Raw genomic sequence first — 24,528 nt, forward strand, 5'->3', positions numbered from 1 at the left:
TGTTCTCCATTGGGGGGTCATTAGATTAAATATTATAATGTCAGAGAAACCTTCAAGGCAACCTATTTAATTAACTCCATCAAAATGCCTTATTGATGAGGAGCGAGATGTTATTGATGTCTGAGTCGCTCTCGACGCACGCCTTGTCTTTTACCCCCCCTCTATCCTCTATTATGTAGTGAGGTATTACCGCATCCCTTACATCTCCACAGCACATCCCCAGTGTCTGAGGCCTACTTATGCACCAGGCGAGGCGTGTGACAATGCAAAAAAACAACAATTAAACCTCTTTTGAAGTGAAGACGCGCGGTGCGTAAAAGCTTTCCATTTACGCGCGTAGGGGCATCAGCTGGATCAGCATGAGAGACACCGCACAGGGTGTGGGATGGAGAGAGAGAGTGATGGAGAGGGAGGAAGGTGGACACTATGAACCACAAGCCTCTCAACACATGCACGCCCTGCTGACTCAAGTTATATTCTGCCATGTTACAGCGATTAACTTGTCTCAGGTATTCAAACTTTACAAGGAGCCCCATAAAACTTTCTCGCCCCTTAAATCTTTTTTTTTTTCTGCCTATTTATAAAAATAATAATTGAATAATTGATTAACTACATAAGTATAATTTACTTGTACTTTATGTATATATTTCTATTTTTTACTACACTGTTAAAAATGTCCCAGTAAAATAACAGTAAAGAACTGGCAGCAGGGTTGCCTTTATGTTACTGTAAAATTAACATTATTATACTGTAGCTGAAATTTACAGCTTTGTACTGTTAATGAAAAATACAGTTGGAACTGTTTTGTTTTTTCTATTAATTTCACTGTATTTTACAGATAATTTACTGTTTAAAAATACATTATATAGCTGTTTTTCCCCTCTTTTACATTATCTTACTGATTTGTTTTAATGCACTATTTAGGTTGTATTTTTTACATATATTTGAATAAACATTATTTTTTGCCTAGATGAATAGACTTAGCAGGTTATCATGACATGCACATATTCAGTAATATAAACTAACTGGATACATCACTGATAGACTTTGCACAGATTTATTAATTAAATAAAATTACTACTCACCAAATAATCAGTAATAATCTACCGATGCGCATTCATCCCACAGAGGTTCATATGAGACAGCAGAGCAGTTACATCAAATGTCACCTTGATTAGGCTACAGTGTAAATCAACATAAGTTGAGTATAACTGAAAACATATGATTTATTTCTTCCTTTATCTTCTGGTAAATCAACATTTTCCCCATAGCTGGCAATAATGACATAGTATGACAAAAAGAGTTTTCTCCTGAAGTCTTGGCTCATTAAACTGTTTAATTAAGTGCTGACTATCTATGAGGTTATGTTCCGTGATGTCACGTCTGACGTCACGGAGGAGGTTATTGGGCGGTGCTTATGTTTCACGTCATACGTGACGTCATGTGTAACCAAAACCGAGTTTACTTATAGGACCCATTTCTCTCGTTTCTCTAACCCGGGTCTCCCATCTAGGAGACCTGGAGTGCTCTGATTCTGTCAGACGCCAGAGACTTGGTTGTCAGCCTAGGCTACACCTCGCCACGGGCACCATCCTACCTACGGGGTAGGTTTTGTTCCGTGGCGAAACTGCCAGGCATGGACGTGTGCATGGAGCTAGTGCTCCACTGGCACGTAGGCTTCAGGCCACAGCCATGTTTCAGAGTCCAGCTGCCAGGCATGGACGTGTGCATGGAGCACTAGGCTCCACTGGCAGGTGGACTCCGGGCGATATTCAGGGGTTCAGAGCAATTTTTTTTGGGGAGGGGGGTTTCTGTCTCAAATCAAATAAGCTGACACACAGATTATATCTGAACAGTATACTGTGTGTCACAGCTTCATAACTGTCAGCAGTGGTGGAATGTAACTAAGTACATTTACTCAAGTACTAATCAATTCTGAGATGTGAACAGGATTATTACTAGCAGTTCTCACTTTATGTATCATGTTGACTACACTGTAAAAAACAACAAAAAATGTTTACATTTTTTTTCAAGAAATTTTTAATTTTTTGTCTGTATTTCAAAATGACAGAATTTTTTTTTAAAAATTACATGTTTAATTTGTGATTTCTATATAAATGGTCTTAGATTTACAGTATTTTTTGTAATCACAATCGTTATTATCTGTATTTAAGCTTTTCTTGATCATTTTTAAAGATAATTATTCTGTTTTTCAGAGGTTTATGACTCTATTTTAACAATTCATTTATGTTAGAAGAAAAGGATGTCATGGAATTCTAAAAATATTTCTTGTAAAAATAAAGATTTTTTTGCAGAACTTCTGAGTTAATGTAAATATGGGCTTTTGCAACGTAAAATTACATGTTTCATTTGTAATTTACATATTTTTTTACTAATGATGCACTTTATAAAAATGAATTATTTTATACTCAAAGTATATTTTAATCCACTTTTCAGATAACTGTTAACACACTTATAGTATATAAAAAAGACATTTTAAATTCAATTAAAATGTGTGAATAATACACTTTAAACATAATTTATTACAATTGGAATGACTTTGAAGTCTACTTAAAATATAACTGAAATACAATAAAGTATATTCATAAAACGTACTGATCAGTTAAAAAGTTGTACTTAAGTATAGTGAAGTGCATCTTAATGGTGTGTCAATATAGTACACTTAAGTACACTTAAATGTATTTCAGTATACGTATCTTTAGGTCTGTAGATAGAAAGGAGGTCCTCCCCCGAGGAAATATGAGTTTTTTTTTTACTTAAAACTAGAATTTTACACCATTTTACCAGAGACTATAGCCAAAGTTAACTAACGAAGAGGAGTAGGCATAGTTTACATCAGTCTGTAATAAAACAAAATAAAAGGAAAAATAAAAAAAACTGAAACACTACTATAAGTATTTGAGATTGTATTTTAAGTGAACTAAAGTACAACTTAAAACAAACTTCCAATAGTAAAAGCAAGTTAATAGTAATAGTTAAAAAGTACTCCATGTAAGTTTACTACAATACACTTGTAGCAAAATGAATTTCATAAGTACACTAAATTACCACTATACGTATTTGAAATTTAAAACGTTTTTGTAAAGTACACTGAAATACAGCTTAAAATAAACTTACATTAAAATGCAGTTTTTGAAAGTAAAATAAAATACACCTCTAATGAAGTGAAATTAAAGTATACTTTAATAATACATACTAATAGCGTATTACAAAGAACTTGAAGATAATTATACTTTTCATAAGTACACTAAATTCCCCTATTTAGTATGCTTTTTTAAAGTATGCTGAAATACATTGCATCGATACATTACAGCCGTGCGTCGGCTCGTCCGGATGATCTCCACGTAGTTTTTACGCAGCGCAAAAACGCGCTGCAATAGCAGGAACAACTCTGATTTTAGAAAAGCAAACTTGAACATCAACATAGGATACTGTATGTCGAAGCAGCCACAACATAACCAGTCAACAACACGGAGCTAATGCATGAGAACTGCGAGGAGAGGAAGAGGGAGTGAGTTACTGAATGGATCCATAACCACGTTACTATGGTTCATAATAATGCAGGACAGTGAGGATACATCCATTTCATACAGGAGACGAGCAGGAGTCTACCGATGCGCATTCATCCCACAGAGGTTCATATGAGACAGCAGAGCAGTTACATCAAATGTCACCTTGATTAGGCTACAGTGTAAATCAACATAAGTTGAGTATAACTGAAAACATATGATTTATTTCTTCCTTTATCTTCTGGTAAATCAATATTTTCCCCATAGCTGGCAATAATGACATAGTATGACAAAAAGAGTTTTCTCCTGAAGTCTTGGCTCATTAAATTGTTTAATTAAGTGCTGACTATCTATGAGGTTATGTTCCGTGATGTCACGTCTGACGTCACAGAGGAGGTTATTGGGCGGGGCTTATGTTTCACGTCATACGTGACGTCATGTGTAACCAAAACCGAGTTTACTTATAGGACCCATTTCTCTCGTTTCTCTAACCCGGGTCTCCCATCTAGGAGACCTGGAGTGCTCTGATTCTGTCAGACGCCAGAGACTTGGTTGTCAGCCTAGGCTACACCTCGCCACGGGCACCATCCTACCTACGGGGTAGGTTTTGTTCCGTGGCGAAACTGCCAGGCATGGACGTGTGCATGGAGCTAGTGCTCCACTGGCACGTAGGCTTCAGGCCACAGCCATGTTTCAGAGTCCAGCTGCCAGGCATGGACGTGTGCATGGAGCACTAGGCTCCACTGGCAGGTGGACTCCGGGCGATATTCAGGGGTTCAGAGCAATTTTTTTTGGGGAGGGGGTTGGTTTCTGTCTCAAATCAAATAAGCTGACACACAGATTATATCTGAACAGTATACTGTGTGTCACAGCTTCATAACTGTCAGCAGTGGTGGAATGTAACTAAGTACATTTACTCAAGTACTAATCAATTCTGAGATGTGAACAGGATTATTACTAGCAGTTCTCACTTTATGTATCATGTTGACTACACTGTAAAAAACAACAAAAAAAATTTACATTTTTTTTCAAGAAATTTTTAATTTTTTGTCTGTATTTCAAAATGACAGAATTTTTTTTTAAAAATTACATGTTTAATTTGTGATTTCTATATAAATGGTCTTAGATTTACAGTATTTTTTGTAATCACAATCGTTATTATCTGTATTTAAGCTTTTCTTGATCATTTTTAAAGATAATTATTCTGTTTTTCAGAGGTTTATGACTCTATTTTAACAATTCATTTATGTTAGAAGAAAAGGATGTCATGGAATTCTAAAAATATTTCTTGTAAAAATAAAGATTTTTTTGCAGAACTTCTGAGTTAATGTAAATATGGGCTTTTGCAACGTAAAATTACATGTTTCATTTGTAATTTACATATTTTTTTACTAATGATGCACTTTATAAAAATGAATTATTTTATACTCAAAGTATATTTTAATCCACTTTTCAGATAACTGTTAACACACTTATAGTATATAAAAAAGACATTTTAAATTCAATTAAAATGTGTGAATAATACACTTTAAACATAATTTATTACAATTGGAATGACTTTGAAGTCTACTTAAAATATAACTGAAATACAATAAAGTATATTCATAAAACGTACTGATCAGTTAAAAAGTTGTACTTAAGTATAGTGAAGTGCATCTTAATGGTGTGTCAATATAGTACACTTAAGTACACTTAAATGTATTTCAGTATACGTATCTTTAGGTCTGTAGATAGAAAGGAGGTCCTCCCCCGAGGAAATATGAGGGTTTTTTTTACTTAAAACTAGAATTTTACACCATTTTACCAGAGACTATAGCCAAAGTTAACTAACGAAGAGGAGTAGGCATAGTTTACATCAGTCTGTAATAAAACAAAATAAAAGGAAAAATAAAAAAAACTGAAACACTACTATAAGTATTTGAGATTGTATTTTAAGTGAACTAAAGTACAACTTAAAACAAACTTCCAATAGTAAAAGCAAGTTAATAGTAATAGTTAAAAAGTGCTCTTCATGTAAGTTTACTACAATACACTTGTAGCAAAATGAATTTCATAAGTACACTAAATTACCACTATACGTATTTGAAATTTAAAACGTTTTTGTAAAGTACACTGAAATACAGCTTAAAATAAACTTACATTAAAATGCAGTTTTTGAAAGTAAAATAAAATACACCTCTAATGAAGTGAAATTAAAGTATACTTTAATAATACATACTAATAGCGTATTACAAAGAACTTGAAGATAATTATACTTTTCATAAGTACACTAAATTCCCCTATTTAGTATGCTTTTTTAAAGTATGCTGAAATACATTGCATCGATACATTACAGCCGTGCGTCGGCTCGTCCGGATGATCTCCACGTAGTTTTTACGCAGCGCAAAAACGCGCTGCAATAGCAGGAACAACTCTGATTTTAGAAAAGCAAACTTGAACATCAACATAGGATACTGTATGTCGAAGCAGCCACAACATAACCAGTCAACAACACGGAGCTAATGCATGAGAACTGCGAGGAGAGGAAGAGGGAGTGAGTTACTGAATGGATCCATAACCACGTTACTATGGTTCATAATAATGCAGGACAGTGAGGATACATCCATTTCATACAGGAGACGAGCAGGAGTCTACCGATGCGCATTCATCCCACAGAGGTTCATATGAGACAGCAGAGCAGTTACATCAAATGTCACCTTGATTAGGCTACAGTGTAAATCAACATAAGTTGAGTATAACTGAAAACATATGATTTATTTCTTCCTTTATCTTCTGGTAAATCAATATTTTCCCCATAGCTGGCAATAATGACATAGTATGACAAAAAGAGTTTTCTCCTGAAGTCTTGGCTCATTAAATTGTTTAATTAAGTGCTGACTATCTATGAGGTTATGTTCCGTGATGTCACGTCTGACGTCACAGAGGAGGTTATTGGGCGGGGCTTATGTTTCACGTCATACGTGACGTCATGTGTAACCAAAACCGAGTTTACTTATAGGACCCATTTCTCTCGTTTCTCTAACCCGGGTCTCCCATCTAGGAGACCTGGAGTGCTCTGATTCTGTCAGACGCCAGAGACTTGGTTGTCAGCCTAGGCTACACCTCGCCACGGGCACCATCCTACCTACGGGGTAGGTTTTGTTCCGTGGCGAAACTGCCAGGCATGGACGTGTGCATGGAGCTAGTGCTCCACTGGCACGTAGGCTTCAGGCCACAGCCATGTTTCAGAGTCCAGCTGCCAGGCATGGACGTGTGCATGGAGCACTAGGCTCCACTGGCAGGTGGACTCCAGGCGATATTCAGGGGTTCAGAGCAATTTTTTTTTTGGGAGGGGGGTTTCTGTCTCAAATCAAATAAGCTGACACACAGATTATATCTGAACAGTATACTGTGTGTCACAGCTTCATAACTGTCAGCAGTGGTGGAATGTAACTAAGTACATTTACTCAAGTACTAATCAATTCTGAGATGTGAACAGGATTATTATTAGCAGTTCTCACTTTATGTATCATGTTGACTACACTGTAAAAAAACAAACATTTTTTTAAAAATATTTTCAAGAAATTTTACATTTTTTGTCTGTATTTCAAAATGACAGAAAAAAAATGTAAAAATTACATGTTTAATTTGTGATTTCTATATAAATGGTCTTAGATTTACAGTATTTTTTGTAATCACAATCGTTATTAGAGAGAGTGAGTTACTGAATGGATCCATAACCAAGTTACTATGGTTCATAATAATGCAGGACAGTGAGGATACATCCATTTCATACAGGAGACGAGCAGGAGTCTACCGATGCGCATTCATCCCACAGAGGTTCATATGAGACAGCAGAGCAGTCACATTAATGTCACCTTGACTAGGCTACTGTGTAAATCAACATAAGTTGAGTATAACTGAAAACATATGATTTATTTCTTCCTTTATCTTCTGGTAAATCAACATTTTCCCCATAGCTGGCAATAATGACATAGTATGACAAGAAGAGTTTTCTCCTGAAGTCTTGGCTCATTAAACTGTTTAATTAAGTGCTGACTATCTATGAGGTTATGTTCCGTGATGTCACGTCTGACGTCACGGAGGAGGTTATTGGGCGGTGATGAAGAAAAGAACGGATCCAGCCTCACAGGTGCAGATCAGGTGAAATTGCTCTTCCCAGAATTAAAAAAAATACTACATAAAACTGTTACTTATGATATTTTAGACAGTTGATCAGCAGTACTGTGCTGTTTTTTAAGAATACATTATAGTTCAGTTAAAAAACGGCCAATGAGCGTAATTTAACAGATTTTCTTTTTTTTTTAACAGTAAAGCACTGTTTTTAGCAATAACAGGTTGATACTGTCGAAATCCTGCTGTAAATTAACAGCAATTGTTTACAGTGTACTTTACACATTATATATTTATTTATCAGCTTTAGTTGTTGCAGATTAAGATTTCACATGCCAAACATATTATCAAATTAGAAAATATCAGTGGTGGAAGAAGTGTTTAGAATCCCTTCTTAAGTAGCCTAAAAGTAGCTGTACTGCAATATAAAAATGTCAATATTTCAAGTAAAAGTCCTGCACTGAAAATGTCACTTATGTAAAAGTACTGTGTACTTAAATGTACTTAAAGTAAGTACTCATAATGCAAGAAAAATGGCAGTATTATATGTTAGATTATTAGGTTATTATTACTGATGCATTATGTGTAAGTAACATTTGTTGTTGCAGCTGGTGAAGGTGGGGCAAATTTTAACATAATACACAATTGGGTCGTTTAAAATTCAACAACACGTCGTACAGATACATATAGACTCATTTTGTAAAATATATCTCTAAAGCAACTAGTAACTAAATGTAGTGTTGTAAAAAGTCCAATATTTTCCTCTTAAATGTTTTGGAGTATGAATATAAAGTTGCATAAAAAGGAAATACTCAAATACTTATAATATAAGTACTTGTAATATAATAGAAGTACCTAAAATTTGTACTTGAGTAAATATACTTAGTTACATTCCTCCTCTGGAAAATCTGAGGCATGATTGCAGATTAACTACCCAACAGTATATGAAGTAGATTAATGCATCAGCAATAATAATCCAATAATATAATAATATATAAAATATGACAAAAGCGTCAGCTAAATTAATGAAAGTAATATAGCACTCAGTAGGACATTCTAATGAACACTTTTGATACTTAATTTTGCTGATAATATTTATGTACTTTTACTTTTAAGTAAAATAAAACCTGAATACTTTATTCCACCACTTCCAATCAGAGATATTTGAACATTACAGTTTTAGTCGTTCATCCACGACATCATAATGTTAATTTGGTCATTAATCACTTGGATATACTTTTAACATATGGATAAGGCAACGTTTCATTAATGATGATTAAATCCCAATCATCCATATTAGGTGGAAATAATCCAGTCTGACTTTATTTCCCTCACTATTCTTCAGTGAAACAAGGCTCGATGGCACCCTCAACCATGTTTCAACTTTAATTTTGCAGATTATCACGCCATCTAGTGGTGATTTTGGGGAAGCTGCACAAAAGACCCTGAAATTTGTAGGTTTAAAAATGCAGCAACCCTCCAGTTTCAGATTATTTTCCTTAATTTACAGATATCTGACCATAATGTCCCAATAATCAGTGTAAGATAAATATTCATATCTATTATCTATTCAGTTTTCTGATGTGTTTTTTTCTTGGCGCTACAAACCAACAAAGCTCAATCAGATCTGTAAAAACAATGCTGAATGCACTCGAAAATTACAAGCATTTCATTTGACAAATATGATGATAGGGTTTTATATGATTTTATAAACTGATTGACGACACAGGATTGACACAAAATGCTTCTTTTATTAAACCAATTCAGCTAAAGGTATTAAATTAACCTGCTGCGGATGCCAAATAAACTAAGAAATGAATATTGGTCCGTTATAAAGATTATTTTACATCCAATAAATTCCATTGAAGCAGTCAGTGATGCATTTATTCCCTGACGGACATTTTCACCCTCTGGTTAATTCACATCTTATATGCAACAACACTCTAAATGGATTCATACAGTCCTGACTAAATGTCAGCTTGTTGACTTCTTAATGTGAGAACAAACACCACTTTCACAAGTAGTTGCAGATCTGAGGACAGTTTTACATTTAAAGAGCATCTCAATTTACTCTGATCCTTCTTGCTCCCCTTTAGTGGGATCACCAGAGACTTGAAAGTTAAAAGGGATGAGTGTGACACAGTTTGACACGTAAATCTATTGTGTTCCTCTTTGTGTGGTTATTTTTGGACAAGAGAGCCTTCGGTGCTGGAATGCGTTTTATTGTTCACAGTGTGTAGTTTTGTCCACAACAATAAACCTGAAGTCTGAGAAAATATTTAGTTCTTTATTGTAAGAAAAAATAGACACATCATAGGCAAAATGTAAGCAGGGAGAAAGTGAGAAAACGATCACAACTAAACATTCTGTATTACCTAAAGTAAAATATACATTACACGTGATTAAAAACAGGATTATAAACAATAGTGGTTATAAAGTCCAGTCTGACTGAGCGTGTGAAACACCGCCTTCCTCAGTCTTCTTCCCAGCAACCCCCATCCGCTTCCTCTTCTTGAATCATCCGGGGCAGGGCTGACCAGAGCAGTTCTTCAGCTGGCAGCTTTAGCATGTGTACAGGAACATAAAGCTTGCCAGTGAAGAACTGCTGTGTGTCAGCCATTTCGGGCTAAGGGTGAGGGAGCGCTGGGAGTCAGCCAGAGAGCGTGAGAGTTCAAACCAGACAGCCTGGAGTGACGGACAGCCCGCTCACTCCTTCTCCTTCTCCTTTCCTTTTGTCTGCTTTAGGTGCACATACTCCTGCGGAAAGAGAAGAAGAGATTGTTTTAACTTCCCCTCTAAACTCCCTGCTCCGGTAGCGTGGGTATGAGGTGGCCTGCAGCCAGTCACACACGTACAGTAAGTGGGTGCAGTCGAGCCACAGAGTGTGCGATCAGCTGTGAGTAAGTGGGTGAAATGAGCTGATATGTAAGAACGACTGGGGAGATGCACACAAGATCATGCCTCAGATTACCAGGAGGGATACACGCATCAGCTGCTCGGCTCTGCCTCTGCACATTAAGACAGTGCCAGCAAGAAATTTATATTATAATATTCTCTTAGTTATGATGCTCAAAATCACAGGCCGGCCTTTTTTTTTTTATTTCAGTTACCGTGGTTACAAAGCATGAGCGAGAGGCGATGAAGAGGAGTAGACAGCCTCTACATGAAAGCAGAGCTCTTGGACTCCTTGCAGAAGTCATAAGGCCTATTTGGTTTTGAAGTCCTAATTAATAAAGTGAATGTTTGGGTGTTTCCTAGAGAGAAAAACCTGTACCTGATCTATGTTGTCTACATGTTGAAGCTGCTAAATGGTCCAAAAACACACTTTGCATAAAGTCTGACTAAGTTTACATGTGAAAAAAGTAGAATAGCTACTAGTAGCTATAGAGGAGCTAGTTTCTAGCAGCTTAATCTGAAGTTTGGGGGTGTGTTTAGTTCTGTTTTAGACAGGCAGCTTTCTCCAACTGAACGTGATGTTCACATCAAAACGATAATTAAATATATGTAAGATGAATTGTGTCTAAATTAAAGCATCTATATATTGTTGGAGCTGAAACAGTTCCCTGATAACTGCATGTGGAAAAATAAATAAAACGTGCAGAGTGAGATTAAACATAGGCTGGCTAAAAGTTTAAAAAGTGACCACAACCAAAAGCTAAAGCAGGCCTGTGCTCTTCTTGCCTTCAAAAGAATGTAATCTTGTGGTGATCTTGAGATATTGAGGACGTGCTCCACTTCATCTGGTTGACGATGAGTAACACATGCAGTGCATTCCTGCAGTAAGGAGAACCAGAATAATCTCAGGTATTTGAGTGTCCCACGGCTGGTAGACTGTGCACAGCAGGGGAGGGGGGGGGGGTGCGGTCAACAAGACTTATGAACATTTCAGACACCGCTGCAGGCACAAATCATTTGGATTTTACTTTCAGAATCATTCTGAGAGGACAAAGAGTCATTTTCTATTCAGACATATAACTCATCACTATGGAAAATACGCAGGTTGTACATGGAAAAACACTAATGAGATTTTCCTCCACCTCCTGGCAAATGTATCTACATGACAAACGTCAGTGTGAGTAAGCATGCGGAGGCCTGTTCAGACTTGTGACGCACTGAAAAAAAAACATCCATAGTCAAATCTACTACTCTTATCTTTTTTTAAAACCACTTCAAGAAATACTGGGCCGTTTACACTTGTTCTCAAGGTCTCAAATTTTCTACAATCAAGTGTTTATGTTTTTAATTAGTGAGTCGTGTAACCGATTACTGGACTAAAAAATTGCGCCCATTAATTCCAATGAAAGTTGTTGTTCCGTCCCTTCTGCTCTGCCTGCAGGATTTCACCTCGCCTCTCTTCAAGGAGTCCCAGCTGAGGCTCGTTATGTTCGTTATGTTAGCCCAGTGTGCTGGTACGTCGACCAGGCCTGTTGAAGCCAGCCTGCTCTCTCTCCTACGGGCTCTACATCCCTAGTATTTGGTTTGTTTCACATTTTTGCTGCTTTACACTAGTGAAGCAGCCGACCTCCACACCCCATGCTTATCTTTTGTAAATAGTTAAGTTTGTTTATTTAAAAAGGCAACGTACATTGGCACTTAAACTTGGCTGGTGCCACGCACTTTGAGCCGCTTTCTCGAAGTTACTCACCGGTGAGTATGGCAAAGGGTTTGTCTTTTCCTGGTTTGCTTCCACTTTTCGTGGCCCGCTGCACATGTGTATTATAGTGTCTCGTCTCAAGGAGTCATAATAGGTAAAGGTAGGTAAGTCTTGACTTTTTGAAAAGTTTTACAAATATTAAAATTCATAATGTGATGTGTAGTACATGAGGGGAATGGAGGATTTTTAATTGTTGCAGTACCGCTGCTGACCACCAGGAAACAAGATTAAAGAGAGTCTGTAGCCACGCTAGCGCCTCTGTGAGGCTGTTGCTATACACTACAGCGTTGGAGGCGGGCGCACATTCATTACTATTGAGAGTTGATCAGTGGAGCACGAAGCCAAAATGGTTCAACTGCCGAGTGATAAAGTACCCGGATCATCCGGCGATCCTACGCATCCATTGGGCCCATAGAGAAGGCGCAGTAGTGTTTCCTTTAACCCCGCCTCCCAGCCCTATGTCTGGGTCTCATTCACATGAACGGAGGAAGGGAAATAACTCTGGATTCGGCTATTAATGCATTTTACAGTATTTAGGACCTAATTATTTAAATAAGGGCTATTAAAGTGTTCATACTGGGAAGTTGACTTACCTCAAAATAAAAGTATCCGCTGAGTTACAGACGTCTTTTTCCCAATTTAAGTCTATGGGAAAAAGTATTTTTGGGCCAAATGGCATCACGTGACGGACACGGAAGTTGTAGTACCGACGTTTGGCCACTACGAAAATTCGCTTCAAAGCCCGGAGCCCTTCCTGAGAGCTTGCTACTTACGCACAGCGGTAATAAGAGCTAAATGCTGATGTCAAATAAGAAATAATAAGACACACACACACCAGTGTCCGATAGGATGGGTGCTAGGTCAAAGAAATATCTTGCAGAATTAAAACGGATAGATCTGCATACCAAGTAGCTCCCGTTGGAAGGATTGTTATTTGCTGTGTAATGCATTGGGCCCATAGAGCAGTCGAGCCATTTTGGCTTCATGCGCCACTGATCAACTCTCATAGTGGGAGCCCGTCTACAACGCTGTATCCAGTTCTCTTTATACATCCATGGCTTGCATACGGCAAAATGTGACCGGATGTAGTAGGATATCCTGGTATTTTTGGCACACTGCTTTTGACATACTAAGTATTGGGACATACTAAATGTATTTCTGGCACACTAAACAGTATGGTACTACGGGTATTGGAACTCAGTTTCTTTTGTAGTGTGCATTGCGAGAAAAAAAAAAGTAGATCTTTAGCAAAAGAAGGTATCATAAAGTGAACCACCGTCATCCTCCCCCACACAGGCCTGCACACTGCCAGTGTTGGTCTGAATGAAGTCAGGGAGGAGGACGTACAGTACAAGTCCTCGGGCCACACACAGGACCGCTGACTGTCATAACTATGGCTGCCACAACCTCAAACTGCAGCTGAATAAGTTATTTGTTCCATAGCGTGCCACTCCTTCCACAAACAGTGACTCTGTATCTTTATGTTCACAATGACGGGTAGTGTGTTGAGCCCCCGACTCTTTTGCTGTGCCACTCTTTCCCATATCTCTTCTTCTTTTTCTTCCTGATTCGTCTGTCCTCTCCACCCTCTCTCTCTCTCTCTCTCTCTCTCTCTTGGTCAGATCAGACTGTCCTGCATTCCTGACATTCCTGCTGCGTATGTTAGAAATTCCATCCGGCTGCTGTGGGCTCGCACAGTCTCTTCCACTCCTCCTTTTCCATCCCTCTATCCTTCACCTCCTCTCTATCTACTCGTCTACATCTGGTCTGCACCGGACGAGGCAGACGTGGCTTCACTGTCAGGTTCACCCTCACCTCCCCTCTGCCTTTTTCTACCTCCTTCTCTTTCTTTCTCTGGCTTTATCCGAGCGAGGGAGTCAGACTGAGCCACATGACAGCCAGTGTGGAAGGCCTTGAGACAGGCTTTTATACACGGGGCGACGGTGTAAAAAGAGATAACACACAGTCTAATACACAAAAGACTGAGCTTATCTGGGACGTGCATTCTCTGCCACAACAGGGAGGATAAGAAAAGAGGAAAGACGCGGAGGAGTTGAGCGGGCAGGATGTGCGTGTCAGAGAGAAATAGGTACGACGGTGTGCAAACAGGAGGGTATGAATGCGCAACGCAAAGAGGAATTATTGACATTATTGAGCCTTAGCTGCAAGTGCAAGAGCAGATTTATTCATCTACAGAGCTTGAATATTACAGAAAAAAGATGAATAATAAAAGACGGATGCGATGCGAACAGGTAGAAGCAGCACTTCTGTTGAACAGAAAATAAAAAAGGGCGTTAAGTTAAGACGGAGAGTCTCCCCATGCTACGAGCCCACTCATTGGACCTTTTCATACGTGCCGTTGTGCGAGAATCCCACATGAAGTGACGAGATACGATACCTCAGCGATGAAACTGCGCATGAAAATATGTGAAGAATTGCAAAAAAAAGAGCACATGAAATGACAAGCGTTAACAGCATTTGCATACTGCTGCTACAGCTCTGTGGAAGATAATTAAATGTTTTACATATATCACTCCAGGTGCATTCCTCCGCTGTGGGTGTGGCCCAGTTGGAGAGCGTTTACTGCCCCAGATTGTAGTCTGCAATATAGACTGATCATTTCAGACTGGGAATCGGGACAAAGACAGGGAAAGGGCGGTGGCTTTGGCAACACACTGATCATAGTGCAGAGAGCCTCTTCTTATGCTCTGCTGCTCGCTGTTTGCAGGACTTTAAAGGCTATCTGACTTTAACCCTGAGATTAGTACAAAATAAAGGGCGTGGGATGTTTTACTTGCTAAGAGGAATAGCTGAATGCCATTCTGAATTCATGACATCTGGGAGATGGTAATGTGCGGTATGAGGCCTGTAAGCCTGTCCTCAGGCAGTCCGTGCCATTTTGTTTGAAAGAACTGGATTTTTTTTTTTTTCTAAATGAAACCTACATAACACATCCCTTCTTGCCCCATCCTCCCTTGACAAGGCACGCAATAGGAATGAAGGGTGTAACCCAAGTTGAGCAAGATGGCTTCACTTCTGCAAATGTAGGCAATAAACCCCAGCACTGCTTTTTTTTTTTGCCTGGATGCAGGGCAAACAGCACATGTAAGTCAAGATGAGTCGCTTTTTAACAGACACCCTGTCATTGCCATGTGATCCTCATTGACAGGGCGGCTTATGTCACGCTCCGGGTGTGCAATGGCACAAATGCAGCTCGTGACACAGCCTATTGCGCATTCCTACCGGCACACTGAACTCTGGCTGTACAATTATGTAAGACCATCGATATACACTACAGCAAGCTTTCCCCTCCTAACGTTATCCCAGAGAAACACTACTTATACTATACATGACTGCACTTTGCTTTTAAAATGTTTTATGTAGAAGCGTAAAAGACTATAAAGTATAGCATATAAATTAGTTGAGGAGGACATGGAGGCCTAAATACTTTGTTACGTCACATGCTTTAGGAATGTTTTACTGGTCCTGTAATATAATTGTGTTTATATCTTTAATCTGAAGAAAGATATTGCCAGATGAGTTCTGGTGTCACTGCATTTCTGAGAAGCGACTCAGCCCCAGTCATCTTCCTGATTTTCACCTATCCCCTACTTGAGCACAGGCTTTTTCCTTGGCCTGTTATGAACTCAGCAAATTTTGAAGGGGCTGACACTTTTAAACCCATTTGGATTAAATAAATGCAGATTTCACGTCTCCCTATAGCTTATAATACAACATTTGACAGTTAAGTGCTTACAAATGATTAAATTAATGCAGGCTGGAGCACAAGTTTCCTGATTTTCTAAAATGTACTAGTCATTACACTTAATAGGTTTAAATATAATGTAATAAGACATCTGTACATCTTTAAGCACTGATAACACGCTGTCTGTGTGTTTTCTGTCCCCTTCTGTGTTCATTTAGACATAATTCTGACTTTTTCTTAGCACACTTCAAGCATCATTTAGCTGCTATATCACCCTGCAATGTGCAGATACTCCATACTGTGTCAACCATCTAAATGTTGATTACATGTTTGCAGGGAGCTGGTGGAGGTTGTGGTCAGATTTCTATATGGTTGCCCATAATAATTCATATCAGCTCCTCTGGTGTCAGTGGGCCTGGACATGGATATGATATGTGACACACACACAGACAGGCCTTCAAGCCAGAACTCCTATAACATGAAATCTGACGACGCCTAGATTGTGCAGAAAGCTGCAGAAACCAGACCTTTGGAGAGGTGAATTTAACTTGGAATAATGTTAAAGGCTGGGTAAAGGCTTAAACTGGGTCATCAAGCCGCCACGGGCTAAATCAGGCTGACAGGAAGAAGCGTTTAGCCAGCAGAAACACACACAGACAGACAGACATACAGACTCACAGCCAGTAACACGCCCCACCTTGATGACCGCCGGCCGGCCGGGTCGCTCCTTTGCTCGGCCTGACTGACCCATCTGGAGGTCTCCAGCTCCAGCTCCAGCTCCAGCTCCAGCGGAGTTCAGGCTGCCTCGCCCACACTGCTGCTCCGGCTCCGGCGGAGTCCTGGACACCTTCACCGGCTGGGTGTGTCGTTGTCTGTTTGTTTTACATCCGTGATATAAAACGGTTTAGCAGCATTTATATATCTGGAGGTGGAGGTGGAGGTGGAGGAGGACTACTTTTCTTAGTAGCAGCAGCAGCAGTGGAGGACGCAGCAGCAGGACTTCAGCCCCTTTTACAGAAACTCTCCTGCCCCAGTCCTCCCCCTCTCTCTCTCTCTCTTTCTCTGTCTCTCTCTCTCTCTCTCTCTACACACACCCGGTTTCCCACTCCGATCAGCTGGCTGCGTGATGACGTAGAAGCCACGAGAAGCGGCGGACGTCAGGATCTGCACGGATCTGACGTGTGCACGCTGTGTGCACGCAGCAGGCAGATTAACCTGTTAATAATAATAATAATAATCACAAAGAGAAAAGAGTTTTTATTTATTAGCAGCAGCAGGACGTGTCTGTCTGTCTTTTAAGGTTTTCACTTAAAGTATCTTGAAAAAAAATAGTTTATGAGATTAAGAAACTGCAGGATAGTGAGGTTTTGAAAAGAAACGCTATAGGATATAGCATCACAAACATCTCAAATATGGTAAACATGGTAATGTGTCTGTCTATATGAACAGGTTTTTATTATGAATATATGGGTCATTTCTAAACTTTTAAAGGGACTGTTTGTAAGAATCAGAAATTGGTTGTAACAGCGACACCTGTGGCCGTTAAGTCAACGAAAGTCAGCGTCCTGTTGCTTGTTTGTGTTGGAGTCTGAGTCTGAACAGCGTAGCCATATGCGATCGTGCATGGGACACCGACCCAGATTGATTTATACGTGTAAGAAGTTACAGTTTAAAACGAGAAACAGTTCAGTACATTAAAGCTGCACTGGGTAGAAATGGAGCATCTATGATTTTAAAAAGTTATTTTTATAAAACGGTCACTATATCCTGACAGTAGTGAATGAGACAGGTAATCTAAAAAAAAAGTCATGTGCCTCTGTGTCCTCCGGTGCTCCTAATGGCATCTGCGAGATTTCACAGATCGGAGGAAAACAACCGATCAGAGCCGAGCTGGAGCCTTGCCGTCTCTGAGCAGCTGTCAATCACTCGTGAACTCTGATCAAACGGTCAAACTAGGCAGCGCTGATCAAATATTAATCAATATTCTGTTACTGTAATGCCTATTTCTCGCCTTAGATGTTTTCAGAAACATCTTGTAGTGCACTGTTTAGCTGTAAAATGAGAAAGATGGTGACCCGGCAGCCATGTCGAGATCAGTTGAGGAAATACCAAGCCCCCCATCCGGAGCACAGCCAATAGGAACGCCCTCTCTGAAATGACCTGTGATTGGTCAAAGTCTCCCGTCATGGGAGAGCAGAGCCATGAGGAGGTACAGAAGTCTATTTTTCTCTTAGAGCACTTGAATTACAATATGCTGAAAGGTTATTATGGAATTTTTGCCCAATGAAGCCAAAAATATTCTGCCTACTGAAGCTTTAAGTTTGGCCAAATAGCTCACTCATTTGTTTTGCTTTCATGCACGTTACAACACTCACCCTCTCACATTCTTCACGCATGCATCACCCACACTACCGCTGATTTCCACACCCCTACTTTAACATTCAGTTACCTCTTTAATTTGGTTTAATTAGTTAATTAAAGCTGATTTCCACACCCGTACTTTGACATTCAGTTACCTCTTTAATGTGGTTTAATTAGTTAATTAAAGCTTCTTTTGTTAAATGTGCATATGGTGTGTCTCCCTTTTTTCATTATGGCCACTTCAACCGTCGTACACCCTCTGTGCCAAAACCTAGTTTTAAGGCTTTCATTATTTCAGTTTTGTGCTTTTGAATCGATGTGTTTAATCAGCCCGTTCTCATTCCCAGGGCATCAAATACAGAGGCTTTGTCACGGCCGTCAGCATTTGATACCGCCGCACAAGGCACCCCTTAGCGCCGCTATGAAACGCACCGGGCATTCCATTAACAACAATGTAGACCCGCCGGGATTGCAGTGATGTAGTTTAAAGAGCAAAAAGACATAATAAGGGCGGGTGGAAGGTAGATGGGTCCAACAAACACAAGACTGTCTTCCAGGTGACCGCTGTTTGTGTCCCGTGCGTCACGTTACAATCAGCTGTTCGTTTGTGTCCTGTGTTCACAACAGTCATTTTCACTGTACAAACGTAGTAGTTTTAAAACCAACTATGTAGTTTTGTTGCCTAAACCTAAAGTGAGTCCATAGGGCCAGAGGCCACGGGGCATGAGGCCCGGGACGTGAGGCCAAGAGGTGTGACAAAGCGGCGATATTTGATGAGTTTGGCTGAGAACGTGTTGGTTTAATTCATTTTTGCATGTGTTTATGTGAGCTCCGGGGGCCCCCCACCATATTTATCTAGCCATGTTCACAAACCTGGATGACCTGGTCAACATCCATGTTAGATATTACATGTGCAGCTTAAATGCTACTCTGCCTCTGACTTCTTCTCAGGGAGAATTAAAATCATGAATTGTCAACATTTAAAAGATTCAGGATGAGTTTTCCGCGTTAAGGTTTCAGTTTGAACCTGCAGCTAACCGCACAAACATTACGTTGTGTTAATGAGTCTGTGAACGGCCTCCAGAGACATCAGCAGGTCAAGATGGACGTGTTACCCTCTTAACACTGATGCACACGGACAGTCACGCAGCAAAGACTGTGAGGCCGGTCTCCTTTGTTCTGTCTCTCTCTCTTCTCTGTGAACGTGCAGCTTGTCACTCTGCAGCTTTAAGGTTTGCTGCAGTTTGAGAAGCTGCTTCTTTACTGTCACCTGACACACTGAGCACACACAGCAAATCCTCACGAGACCAAAACTGCTGTGTCATTCTCCTTCCTCTGCCTGTTTTGTAACTACTTTACTACTACTATTTATTTCTCAAAGAATATATGAGATTTTGAATATGATTTAGTGGAAACCACCAGTCTGACGGATGTGGATGCTAATTTGTCAATCCATTTTCACTAACCTTCATTGCCTTCTGATTCAACCACTATGTCCTTTTTAGGTTCTTGTTGAGGTGGAAGTCATTATGAATCAGTGATCATCCTTATAGCTCTAATAGGCAACATTATGTAGGCTCAGTATTGAAAATAAAGGAAAGACAAATCATCATATCACTCAGTGTTGTTTTGTATGCATATAGCTTGTTGCCTATAAAAATGTGCCCTTTACTTTTTCACATAGCCTGCTGTGTACATGTTTGTGAACCTTTTTTTAAGAGCTCACCAGTCAAATAGTTGGTTAGGACACTGGTTCCCAACCTGGGGGTCCCGCCCCCCATTAGGGGTCGCCAAAGCTTCACGGGGGGTCGCGAGGCCTTATGATTTTAAGGAGTGTAGGACTAATTTTTTTTTTTTTTAAATATACAGTTGTCTTTTATCTCAGTATTTCATTGCCTTCTGTGAAGAAAACTAAATGAAATTGTTATTTTTAAAGTTTGGATTATTATTTAAGATATAAACAGGATAAGGGGACAGTGGAGACCTGAACACAAGACCCTCTCTGCTAAACAGCCTACATTAGAAAAGTATGCAGTTATTGGCCAAGCGGAGAAGAAAACACTGAAGAGGCCAACTAAGTGTGACTGATTGTTAAAAAAAAAAACATTATACAGAGAATTGTATTAAAAGTTCCTAGGAATAACAGGGAAATTCTTTTTTGTTGCAATATTTACAGGAAATAATCTGCTCAAAATGAATCAAAATCGCATGTGCATCTCATTGTGGACTTTGTCACTGCTGCGAATGTGACGTTCCTCTCTGACTCAGCATCATGGTTTTTCTTCCTGTAGTTCTTACGGGAAGAGCTCAGATATGTGGGGAGGAAATGCAGAAGCAGGACCGACTTGTTTGAGCTCAAAGATTGAGACTATTCGTAGCACTGGTGGGTGTATGTTTTAATAGCATACAGAGCAGATCATCCAACTTTAGTAGCCTGGTAATTATTAGAAAGGTTACATTGAGTTTAATTCTTTAAAAGGGTTTCTGCTTCAAAGGGCCAGATATATTAATGTTGTTTCTGTGTGTACATGCATGTGACTTAGTGCTGAGGAACCAGTGGGGGACTGGATTCTATGGGACAGGAATAGGATGGAAACTCCCCGGGAAATACCAGGCTGCGTGCTGTGCATGTTGTCAGAGGCGACATATAAAATCCCCATGCAGCAATTTAAAAGGACATGGTTTCACAAATAGCATTAAGTTCCTTGAACATCAGTAACACACGTTAGCACATAGCCTTTCTTCCCCTTCAACAAATCAGTGCAGATGTTTTTTTTTTCTTTTGATACAAAAACAAAGATACTAATTCCTAATAATAAAGAGATTAAACAGTCCGTCAACAGTACAAGGTTTAGCAATACTTTCTAAAAATGAGGGTGGTATATACTGTATGCCATGAAATTGCTTTTAAAGCTGCTATAATCAATATTTTTATATTAACAATGGATCATGTGACTACGTGTATGCCAAAAAGGGTCGCTCGTAGTGACTAACCAAGATTATTTATCACCCGACTTTACAGTTGTCCTCAGCTCTCTTCTTGTGAGTTTCAGCTTGTTTTTGGTTTTCTGGCCGAAAACTTTACTGTTTTGGTTCACTCTCACTGCTCTCATAGTGTCGCTTTCAGCTGCAGAAGACAGCTCTAAAAACACACTATTCACTACCTGCTCAGCACCAAATATCAGACAGACACAGTCAGGAACTAGCTGGTAAACGTATTGGAGCATTTAGCAGCCAGATATTTGCCTCTGGAGCTGGTGGACCAGAATAGAGCGAAAAGGAGAGGGAATATCGAACTTAAATTCATCAGGTGGCCAGAAACATGACTCCAAATGTATGCTCAATTTGTTCCGTATCTGATGGATCTGTAAATAGGCAACAGTTAATAGGTTACGGTAGGTCACTATTGCTTTTACAGTTTGTTTTTACTGCACCCAAGTGGCCAAAGAATCAGCTATTGCAGGTTTAAATGTGATTAAAAGTGAATAAAAGTGTTTACGTGTGGTTATTGTGACCAGGCCGGCTTAAGGCATAGGCCATATAGGTGCTCACCTAGGGCGCCACCTTCTGGGGGGTGCTGGTTGCCCTCTAAAAAAAATAATAATAATAATAATAAAAAAATAAAATGTCCACGCTTCCCATTCATCATTTATGTAAGCAGCCAAGCAATGCATTCTGGTAGCGTAAAGGCGCGATTCGAAAGACAGACCATCACGTCGGCCGCTTCTTATTTGCCTTAAGTTGAGGTGCAGGCTACTTTATGCAAATCAAGGGCGTCCGACGTGACTTGCCGCCTCTGGAAACTCCCAAGAAATATTTAAACTAAACGTTGTCGATCCAAAATAAAGCAACTGCATGGCTTTCTTATCACGTAAAATGTTTTCAGAAACACACACCGGTGAACTATTTTCGTGATATAAGAGAAGAAAGTTTCCAAACGAGCCGCCATGTTGGTTCCGATTCGAAAGCTGGGAGTAGCAGCCCATGAGGGAAAGTGTTCGTCCAATCAGGTGCCTTGTGTCTAGTGGCAGCCGATCAAGCGTCCAATGTTGGGAAGTGAGGTGATCCCAATATCAGGGACCCATTGTTTATTTATATTATAATAAATACAGTTATTTATGAAAATACAAATCTTAAAGGTCCCATATTATAAAAAAGTGAGATTTTCATGTTTTTCTATTATAATGCAGGCTTAAGTCCTATATAAATACTGTGAAAGTATCGAAACACTCAATCCACAGGGAAATACACACAGCCCGTATTCAAAAACTCTGCATTTGAAACAAGCTGTCAGGATTTCTGCCCATTCGTGATGTCACAAATATACATTATTTAGACCCTTTACACAATTTTAAATGTAAACATTCTAAATGTGTCCCAGTTTATTACTGGTTGCAGTGTATGTGAATGTCATCAGCTGACAGGAAGTACACATGGACCCAAGCTGTTGCCAAGCAACGCAATTCTGTTGCAATTTCGTCAAAATGCGCTAAAATGGAGCATTTCAGACAGAGGGTAAATACAGGCATATTCAGGCCGACAGTATGAGGAAAAAGAAAGGATTTTTTGAAAATGACAGCATGTAAACATGTTCTAGTAGAAACTCAAAATACAAGTATGAACCTGAAAATGAGCATAATATCGGACCTTTAAATTTTGTCTTAAAACCATTGTAATGTGTGCATTTCTCTCTCTCTCTCTCTCTCTCTCTCTCTCTCTCACTCTCTCTCACTCCCTCTCTATCTTTCTATCCCCCCAGCCGGTCTCGGCAGATGGCCGCCCGCCCTGAGCCCGGTTCTGCTCCAGGTTTCTTCCCAGTAATCGGGGAGTTTTTCCTGGCCACAGCGCGCTTGGTGGATCTTGTTGGGTCTCTAAACTATGGTGTACGGTCTAAGACCTGCTCTATATATAAAGCGTCTTGAAATAACTTCTGTTGTGATTTGACGCTATACAAAAATAAATTGAATTGAATTGAATTGAATTGAATTGAATTAAGAAGGCTATCCAAATCTGGATGTCACCTAGGGCACCAAAAAGGGTATGGTCGGTCCTGATTTTATTATTTGCACAGGACCTCGTGGCGCAACGGTAGCGCGTCTGACTCCAGATCAGAAGGTTGCGTGTTCAAATCACGTCGGGGTCAAGTCTTTACTTTGACCTGATATACAGCGGGGATGGATAATAGGCAATATCCCTGCATTGTATACCACAAAGGATGTTGCTGTTATTGTGTCCAAATTAGGTATTTGCTCAACCTGTTAAGCCATCTTTCCTAAAAGTGCAGAAATTCGTACAGACTAACCATTGCTATAGTTTGTAAAGCGGCTTCCGATTATCTAAAGTGGTCTTGTGTTTGCTTTTATCCGTCTCTAAACATTTAATCTGAACTAGACTTCTGTCTGTGCTTGCCAATTTACACTGGCTGCCCGTTACGTTCAGAATTGATTTTAAAATTTGAATGATCACTTTTAAAGCATTAAACGGCCTTGCCCCAAATTACATCAAGGATCTATTGACCCCCTACGAGCCTGGGCGTTCCCTTAGTCCCTTCTAAAAGGTGGAATTTCATTCATTCATTCATTTTCACTGTGCAATATCATTTTCCACTTGTGCAATTTTGTTAATAGACTGTTTATTGTCAATACTGTATATACTGCTCCTATTTTTATACTTCCTTCTATTTAAATGGTTCATATTTTGTTACACTTTGTTTAGTTCTTTTTTTTACTGTGTTAGCTGATGCATCTTGTTTTTTGCACTATCCCCAATGCTGCTGTACACTGCAAATGTCCCCACTGCGGGACTAATAAAGGAATATCTTATCTTATCTTAAAAACGTTCTTTTATAGGAAAGTGTTTTTGAGTGATTAATATGATGCTGGCTTTTATCATCCCTCTCAGCCATTTTATTTTGCTTTCTAAATTGTATTTCCCCCCAGATATTTCTTGTTTTTTATGATCCCTCTGTTGATTGTATTTTATTCTTTGCTGATTTATTGGGGTTTTTTTCGGTTTTTTTCTGAAAAGCACTTTGTAACCTTGTTTAGAAAAGTGCTATATAAATAAAGTTTATTAAAGTTTATTTGTCTGAAGAGTTAGTCAGGACATTCACAACCTTTGTATACTTACTTTATTTACCAGGAAACAAAACACCCTCAGAGATT

The 24,528-nt window shown here is 39.3% G+C and overlaps 1 long non-coding RNA gene and 1 other non-coding gene across 2 annotated transcripts; one reads left to right on the top strand and one right to left on the bottom strand.

Moving 5' to 3' along the window:
• Positions 1-9,909: 9,909 nt before the first annotated feature.
• On the bottom strand, positions 9,910-17,083 carry LOC141753409 (uncharacterized). Its single transcript, XR_012590449.1, has 2 exons — positions 16,701-17,083; positions 9,910-10,400 (listed from the first exon to the last, which is right to left on the bottom strand). It is a non-coding gene; the product is annotated as an uncharacterized LOC141753409 (long non-coding RNA).
• A 6,352-nt stretch (positions 17,084-23,435) lies between these two features.
• On the top strand, positions 23,436-23,507 carry trnaw-cca (transfer RNA tryptophan (anticodon CCA)). The gene has a single exon. It is a non-coding gene; the product is annotated as a tRNA-Trp (tRNA).
• The last annotated feature ends 1,021 nt before the right edge of the window (positions 23,508-24,528 follow it).

This window comes from Sebastes fasciatus, chromosome 16 (genome assembly GCF_043250625.1).
Source record: "Sebastes fasciatus isolate fSebFas1 chromosome 16, fSebFas1.pri, whole genome shotgun sequence".
NCBI lineage: Eukaryota > Metazoa > Chordata > Actinopteri > Perciformes > Sebastidae > Sebastes > Sebastes fasciatus.